The sequence below is a fragment of the Pteropus vampyrus genome, unplaced genomic scaffold, assembly GCF_000151845.1.
Source record: "Pteropus vampyrus isolate Shadow unplaced genomic scaffold, Pvam_2.0 Scaffold96, whole genome shotgun sequence".
NCBI lineage: Eukaryota > Metazoa > Chordata > Mammalia > Chiroptera > Pteropodidae > Pteropus > Pteropus vampyrus.
This window is the reverse complement of record NW_011888877.1, coordinates 2,910,621-2,918,746: the sequence shown is the minus strand read 5'-3', so window position 1 is coordinate 2,918,746 and position 8,126 is coordinate 2,910,621. Positions and strand designations below refer to the sequence as shown.

At 38.9% G+C, this 8,126-nt stretch overlaps 1 long non-coding RNA gene across 1 annotated transcript; it reads right to left on the bottom strand.

Moving 5' to 3' along the window:
• Positions 1-1,840: 1,840 nt before the first annotated feature.
• LOC111742529 lies at positions 1,841-8,054 on the bottom strand. The gene is made up of 2 exons (XR_002781360.1): positions 7,852-8,054; positions 1,841-2,955 (listed from the first exon to the last, which is right to left on the bottom strand). It is a non-coding gene; the product is annotated as an uncharacterized LOC111742529 (long non-coding RNA).
• Between the last annotated feature and the right edge of the window lie 72 nt (positions 8,055-8,126).

Below are 8,126 nucleotides of genomic sequence, written 5' to 3'. Positions count from 1 at the left end.
ATGGGAATAATGATATAACACAAGAAACTTAATAAATGAGCTAGTGCACATGAAGGTCTTAGCGGAAGGTCTGATACGTGGGGAGCAAGCAGTCAACATTCACTGCTGTGATTATGTGCAACCTTCTCTGAACTCTTCCCCACTCTGGACTCGCTGTAACTGGTCTATGTATCTGTCCCACTGGAATGAGAGCTCTGTGCCCATAGAATCTAGCACAGAGCATGCAGCTTAGTAGGCAGGCAATCGATGTTGAGTTGATGAATGCATGAATGAGCATGCACTTGAGGAAGCTGGTTTGCTTTTTTACAGCAGGTTGAATATACTTCTACTAACACTAAATCCATTTATTTTGTTGTGCAATGAGTTGATTACTTGACTGTCTCAAGCCCAATCTGGTAAGCTCCTGAAGGATGAAGCATCATGCTTTGCGTGTAGCACATCCTCCGTGAGCGCTCCTTGCTGTGCTAGTGGATGTCCGTGATCGGCAAAGACTTGCTTGGTGCTGGCCATTTCTCACACTTGAATTGATTCCCTCTCCCACATCTTTGATTCCTCCCACAGTGACGGCTCAGGGATGCCTAGTTGCATACAGAGGTTTAGAGTTTAATTGGCAATTTATGGTTCTGCATCAGGTGAATAAATGCTATGAGAGGGTTGGTGTTTCTTCAATAAAAGCAGTTGTTCTGCCTGTCTCTGCCCAAATGCCACTATGGAAATAGCATAACCCAGCTACCTGCGAAGTCCCATCTCGTGCTGAGGGAATAGAGTTTACTAGAGGCCGGGGTGGGCTTCCTGTCCCTACTTCGTCCAAAGCACCAGGTCTGTGTTGGAGAAGATTCAGAGGAAAAAACTCAGATCCTGAATGTTCAGGAAACTATGGGGAGTCCCAAAGGCTGGAACATTTTTTACAGGGATGGAAGAATGTGGTGGGCCTAGCATGTAGAGGCCTTTTCGGAGGTTTCAAGTGAGGAGGTGTTGAATATTCCATATAAACTGCCTAGCTTAGTTAAGTGTTCTAGTAAAATACTTACCCATTTTAGTTTTAAAAACGATGCAGAGATCCTTGCAGTGCTGGGCTATAAAATATAACAGTTAGCAAATACTCCTTACAAATAAATTTTAAAAACACATATAAAAATTCAGTAAAATTTCATAAAATTTCAGAATTCTTTCATTTCTTGGGGACTAAGAGAAAAATTGTAAGAAGGTCCGCATTGAAAAAAAAAACTAACATATGATCAATAAGTATTTGTATTGTATTCAAACATTAATAATAATAACTGGTTATTGCAAATAATTGAATAACACAACAGTTCAAATATTCTTTATTCCAGGCAGCTTGACTAAGAGGTATATTTACCAGCTCCCTAAACATTATATTTTGGGCTTTCAAGATAATAAACTTGTCTATGAATCTTTTTCTTTGGGACTCTGTTAAGAGAGTCCTATAACTTCAACTCAAACTGTAAATATTCATTTTAGAGTTTTCATAGTAACCACTATCTTTCCTGTGAGGCCAGTCTCACAAAATAATTTCTCCAAGATGGGTTTAAAATAAGGAAATGCAGTAGCAAGTGCACTAACAACAAAAGACTCATATAAAGAGTGGAAAGAAAGATCGTGCTGGTGGTTTAAAAATAAATCCCAAAAGATTAAATTCAGGATTTAATTATAAGTTCTGAAGCCCAGGAACTGCACATCACAAAAGCTGACCGGAAGTAGCTTTCTTAGAAGCACTAACATATGCACAATAAATTTAAGTGGGGATGATGAAGACAGGTGCTTTACTCTAAATAAATAAAGACGATGACACATTAATGAAAACGTTCCAACAAATGCATTCTCTTAAAATTATTTCATTAGCCAACAAACGCGATTTCATCAGATAGCAAGCATGATATATTTGTCATTAAATGTTTGTCATAAATATTGCAGTTTGACAATGCTTACTCCACAAAACTCGAGTAAAATGTTAAAGTCCCTTGAATTCAATTAGCGATAATCCCAACAGATAATTCGTGTTCACTAAGTTGATCTAATGCCAAGCATCTTTTCTCAGATATGCTCTTCTACCAATTTCCTAGTTGGAGTTCAGCATTTATTTCTTTTATAATAAGTGCAGTTTCTTTAAGGAATCTTCATTTTTCTTCATTCTCCTCAACTCTTCTCGACCATGTCCAGTCTGTCGATGAGCTCATTCAGGCATTCCTCATTTCTGCCACAGCGTTTTTGATTTCTGGCATTTCCTCTCGATTCTTTCTTAGCATTTTCATCTCTCTGCTTACATTATTCATATGTTCTTGCACGTTGTCCACTTTCCCCATTTGAATATCTCAGTTGTTTCAAATTCCTGGCCTGATAGTCGCAATATCTCTGCCATGTCTGAGTTTTGGTTCTGATTCTTTCTCTCTCTTCGCACTGTGTTTTTTCTTTCAGTAAACCTTGCAATTTTGTTGTTGTTGTTGTTGACGGCAGCTGGACATTTTGTGCTGGACAAAAAGATCTGAGGTCAACAGGTCTTTAGTGTGAAGTTTTATGTTTATCTGGTTAGGAGTTAGGCTCTGTTTATTGTCTGCTAAAGCTGTAGGTGTCCTAAGCTAAAATTTCTCCTAACATCCTTGTTTTTGTCTCCTGTTGTCTTTGGGTTTCCCTAGAGACTTCTTCTTAAATAAAGACTGAGCCATGGAGTTCTTTCTATTGTTTTCTGCCTGGTACTGATTCCAGTGGCAGTTTGTGCTCTTGGCTTTCTGCTTTATTAAGTTGTGATTCTCTGTATTTGTTTGTCTCTCTAATCTTGGGAGGGGTGGTTTGTCCTGTGACTTCGATTCTCTGATGGATAGAAGTAGAGTTGTTGATTTTTAGTTTACCCTTTTTCTTGTGAGGACAGGATAAGCTCCTTCCATGATGGACTGGAAATTAGAAATCTAGAAAGACTTCTTTTCAATTTGTAAGAGTCTGGGGAAAAAAATGGAAAAGATTACTTTTCAATAAATTTCTACACTGTGAGCTCAGCATTATCATTAGCTCATCTGTCTGGGGCAGTCTTAAATCTTAGATCCTGAGGGATGAAATCTTGACAAAACTTAAAATGGAAAGAGACCTCAAGTGTCTTATGAATCAATCTGCTTCCATCTATTTTTTTTTTTTTTTTAAATATGAACATGTCAGAACCCAGGATGATATGATTTTCTGAATTTGTTCTGTGCTGGAGTAGCATCGGTTACGCATGCTTACCCCTGGGGAGTTGGAGATTATGCCTTGCAGAATAAATGTTCTCTTCCAATAGATTTATCCTATAATGTTGAGATGAAAATGACTATCTACGATTTACCAGCTGAATTTGTGCCTGGCATGCTTTATGTAAAATATGTCATTTACTCTACATAATTCACCTTAGAAGGTGAGTGTTGTCACTCTTTGTTTAGAGATGAGAGAAGTGAGGGTCAGAGAGCTGAACTGGCTCCCTCGTGGTCCCATTGCTAGTCAGCAACTAAGCCAGGATTCGAACTCACTAGGCTATAATTCTCCCTCCAGGAGTAAGCATTTGAAGGGCAGAATGTTTTCAACATTTACCCATCAATTCTCTGTTCATTCAACAAGTGCTCATTAGTCATCCATACAGGCCAACCTCTACTCTAGACACTGGAAATCTTTGTCTCATGGGACTCACATTCTAGGAAAGGTGGACAGATATTAAAACCACTTGTTGACATTTATACATTAATAGATAATATTACGATGGAGAAAGAAAATGTGGGGAAAGGGGCGAGAGACTGCAAATTTAAACACGGGTTCCTGAAAAGGTGACATTTGAATGAAGAGTGAGGGAAGCTAAGGAGTGATTCCTGAATCTGGCTCAGGGATGAGCATTAGGAAGAGGACAGACAAGGGCAAAGACCCATGGAGGGAGCTCATCGGAGGGTTTGAGCATTAGCCAGGAGACCACAGGCCTTGTGCGGTTGGATCTCTGGAACGATAAGGCATCTTGCCTTGTGGATTTTAATATGGGATTCACATAGAGAATTAGGACTAGTAGATGAGACAGTTCTTGCTCTTACAGAGGTAAGCCTCTGCAGAAAGGTGCTGGAGCTTTCAATGAACAGGTTTTAAAAGCACGGAGATTCCTCAGTTTTCCCATTCCAGTGTCCGAAGTGGGAAAAGAGACAAGAAGGTAGGATGTGGTGGTATGGATGGAGGTGGAGCATAATGGCATAGTAGGAAGATCGCTAGGATAAGAGTCACCATACCTGAGTTCTACCCCTGGCTTGGGGTTCAGTTACTAATTGGTCACATGGTGACTCGTGTCTTAGTCACAGTTCTTTATCTGTGAAACAGCCTTTTGGATTTTTTTTTTTTCCTCAGCAACTACCATGCTTCCTTTTCTCCCTACTGCATCCTCTTTCCCATCCTCCTTATATCGGCTCCACAGTAATAGCGTCATAGCTCAAATGTATGGCGTAGTTATTATGCCTCGAGTACCACTCTAAGAGCAACGTTCATATTAAGTCAATGCTCAGGTACACAGTAGGAGGTATGTACTGTTATAATCGTCTGTACTTTACAGATGAGGAAACAGCCACCTGAAGATTGTAGGTTTGCCCATCCAGGTGTTAAGAGGGAGCAGGGTTCAGGGGATGAGGGCGTGTGGATTCTGTGCACTGGACTTCCTGGTCCTGGGTGGGAATCTGTTCCTGTGGGCTCCTCCCATAGCTTCCCTGCTCTGGATCGAAAGCAGCTATTTGATAGAAATATTATGTAAGCCACACATATAATCTTAAATTTTCTAGTAGCTACATAAAAAAAAAAAATTACAGGTGAAATTAATTTTATTAATATATTTAACGTAATATATCCAAGATGTTATCATCATTAAGCCAGACTAGCCACATTTCAAGTGCTCAGTGGCCATGAGTAGCTGGTGGCTACCATATTAAACAGCACAAGTCTAAAGAATGTGCAGCTCAATTATCAAATTATCATCATCCTTGGGATAGTTTATCGATAGTAGTTTCAACTTGGAAAAATACACTTTGCTGTCCATTAAAAAAATAAAGAGTATACAACACATGGGACAAGCAAGTGTATCAGCAACAAACGGCCATGGTTTATGTTTTATGTATGTTTATGTTTGTTTACATAGTAACAAAAGCTAAGGCACACAAAGAATTTAGTACATGCTAGGCAATGTGCTAAGTGCTTTATTTGTCTTAACTCGTGAAGAAAACTCATGACAATCCCGTGATCAAGGTACTGTATTGATGACAAGTAAACTGAAGAATTGAGGAGTTATATAAATTGTCCATGAATACGTGGCCAGGGACTCAAACATAGTAACTCAAATGCAGACAGTCTGGCTACAGTGCCTATGTTTCAACCACTTGGCTGTTCTCCCTATGTAATAATAATTGGAGTTCAAGTTTTTAACTGTGTCCATTTTAAGTTGCCAGCAGACTGAATGCACAACTTGCTGGAGTGAAGAAGGATAAATTCATTTTCACTTGAAGTTGAAATTGCTGACTGTGTTTCTATCTGGATTTATTTTAATCTTCCATTGATCCATGGATTTAAATCTGGGGATAGAATTTTGGATCAGCAGGGCACAGTGACGAATGCCAGAGTAAGGACTGACATATATTTCAGCCACACCAATAAGAAGCCAAAATGCCCTTTGGGGGTAATTAGTGCCCTCACCTCTTTGTGTGTTCTCTGTAAGTCTGCTCAGACTACTTCCAGGAGATAATTAGGGGCTGCTGAAAGCAGCATTAACTCTGCCAGGCCACAGGGGTATTGTAAATGACTGCTTCTCAGACAGACTCATCAGCTTCAGCAGCTTCTAACACCTCAAGTCTAATCCCCAGAAGGGTTGAACATTGGATTATTACATTCTCTTTGGAGGTTTTGAATCTCTTTTTACAGAGACCGATGACATTTCTATATCTTAAAGGCAGCTTTGGAGGCATAAAGAATTAATGCCACACATTTGGAAAAGCCTGATCGAAAGATGAGGACATAGTTTAAGGCCTGGGAAAGAGCATTCATGGAGACTTTTTTGATTCATGACTATTTTTATTAATTGTACAGCCAACTTTACTCTCTATCTTTTTTAAAACAAATTGTCAAATACTCCTTGTTGGGGCTGGAATATAGCAGTTGTTTATAAAACCCTATTAAGTGCCATACATTTTTCATGTGTTATTTCTAATCCTACAATAACTATGGTATAATAATTGTGGTAAGAAACACATAGTGAAGGCTAAGAATGTACCAGGTATGATTCTGTGAGATATATATATACCCATTGGCTTCTCCAACAACCTGTGAAGTAGGTACTGTTATGGTTCTCTTCCTATAGGTTGGGCAAAGTCAAGGACAGAGAGATGTGAGTGATGTCCCAATGTCACGTGGTTGGGAAGTTGTCAGTCACGCTTCAAAGGCAGGCATCTGCTCCAGGATTCATACTCTTAATCACCACCTTATATGGCTTTGATCTGAATCGTAATGATAACTATTTCTACATTTTAGATCCAAACGTTGAGGCTCAAAGTGATGAGGTAATTTGCCCCAGGTCATCTTGCCAGCAAGTTCTGACAGGGGAGTTTGAAGCAACTTCTGTCTCACTCCCAGGCCCATATACTTTCCGCTGAGCTCCAAGTGAAGACACAGTCTCTCTTATTAGGAGAAGAGCTTGGGAGTCACGATCCCAGCCATGTTTGGCTGTGAGAACTTTCTTTTTTCCATTTAAGAAAAATAGGTATTGCTCATAAGTGGTACTATTGAAAATGGTGACTTCCAGTTTGTCGCGTTTCTCCTACTTGTTGGATGAGTGGGGGCAAAAACCCTGATGTGAAGAAAAATTTTCTACTTACTACGGTTGTTGCACTGCGCCTAAATGAGAAAATAAATGTTCTGCTTCATCACGGCCTTTCTTGATTTTCAACTTAATTAGCAACGTGATCACATGACAAAAGTTCCATGCCTTTCGAAATTTGTGTTAGACAAAAGCACTTCTCAAACGAGGCCGATTTTAGATATATGAATACAAACAATACCGTAAAATAACAGAATAAAAACATTTCTGGTGGCCAGAATATTTCTAAAGTTCTATTTCCCAGGATGATATTTTATAAATTTGTTTAAATCACTTGTACTATGCTGAAAACAAAACAAAACAAAAACTGTCAGTTTAATGTCTCCTAAGGAATTTCTGGACTACACTGACCTAATACCAACTACAATATTCTTTTTCTGTTACTAAGACTACCTTGATTTTGAGAAATAAAAAATATACAGAAGCTGAAAGAGTAATTAATGAATGCTCACATAACCATTTCCCAGAATGACAAATATTAACATTTCATTTATATTTAAAGAACTTTTTAAATTGTTTTTACTACGCCAGATAAGCTCAAACTTGCATTTGTCCCCCATGCCCAGATCCACTTCCTGCTTATCTCTAGGGACAATGCCACACAATATGGGAAAACCACATCGAAAGTATATATCAACTTATATAGCTATTGCATTTTTATTTGAAACTCACATAAATGGTTTTGTACTTTACATATCATTCTTCACCATTTTTTCACTTAACATGGTTTTCGAGATCTATCCATATCAAAGCATAAAAATCAAGCTCATTCTGTTTAATGCCCTTACAGGGTTCCATCGTATCAATTCCTCTTATAAATGGTTACTGAATTTGTTTCTAATAATTGATTATCGAATTTGTTTCTAGTAGTCACTAATAAAGTGACTATGCATATCTTTGCAAGTATCTGTATTCATTTGCTAAGGCTACCAGAACAAAATATAGTAACTAAATGGCTTAATAATAGGAATTTATTTTCTCACAGTTCTAGAGGCTGGAAGTTCAAGATCAAAGTGTTGGCAATTTGGTTTCTTCTAAAGTCTTTCTCCTTGGCTTTCAGATGGCTGCCTTCTCTCTTTGTTCTCATGTGGACTTTTCTCTGTGCACATGTGTGGGGAGCCACGGGTCTTCGGGCCGCGGAGGCTTGGTTGCAGGAGTGGGTGTTTTGCCTGCCTCCGACATTGCGGAGCCCTACTTCCCTTAACTTTCATCACTTCCTCCCCCTAAGCACACACCCCTTAGGCTGTCAATAACCCTC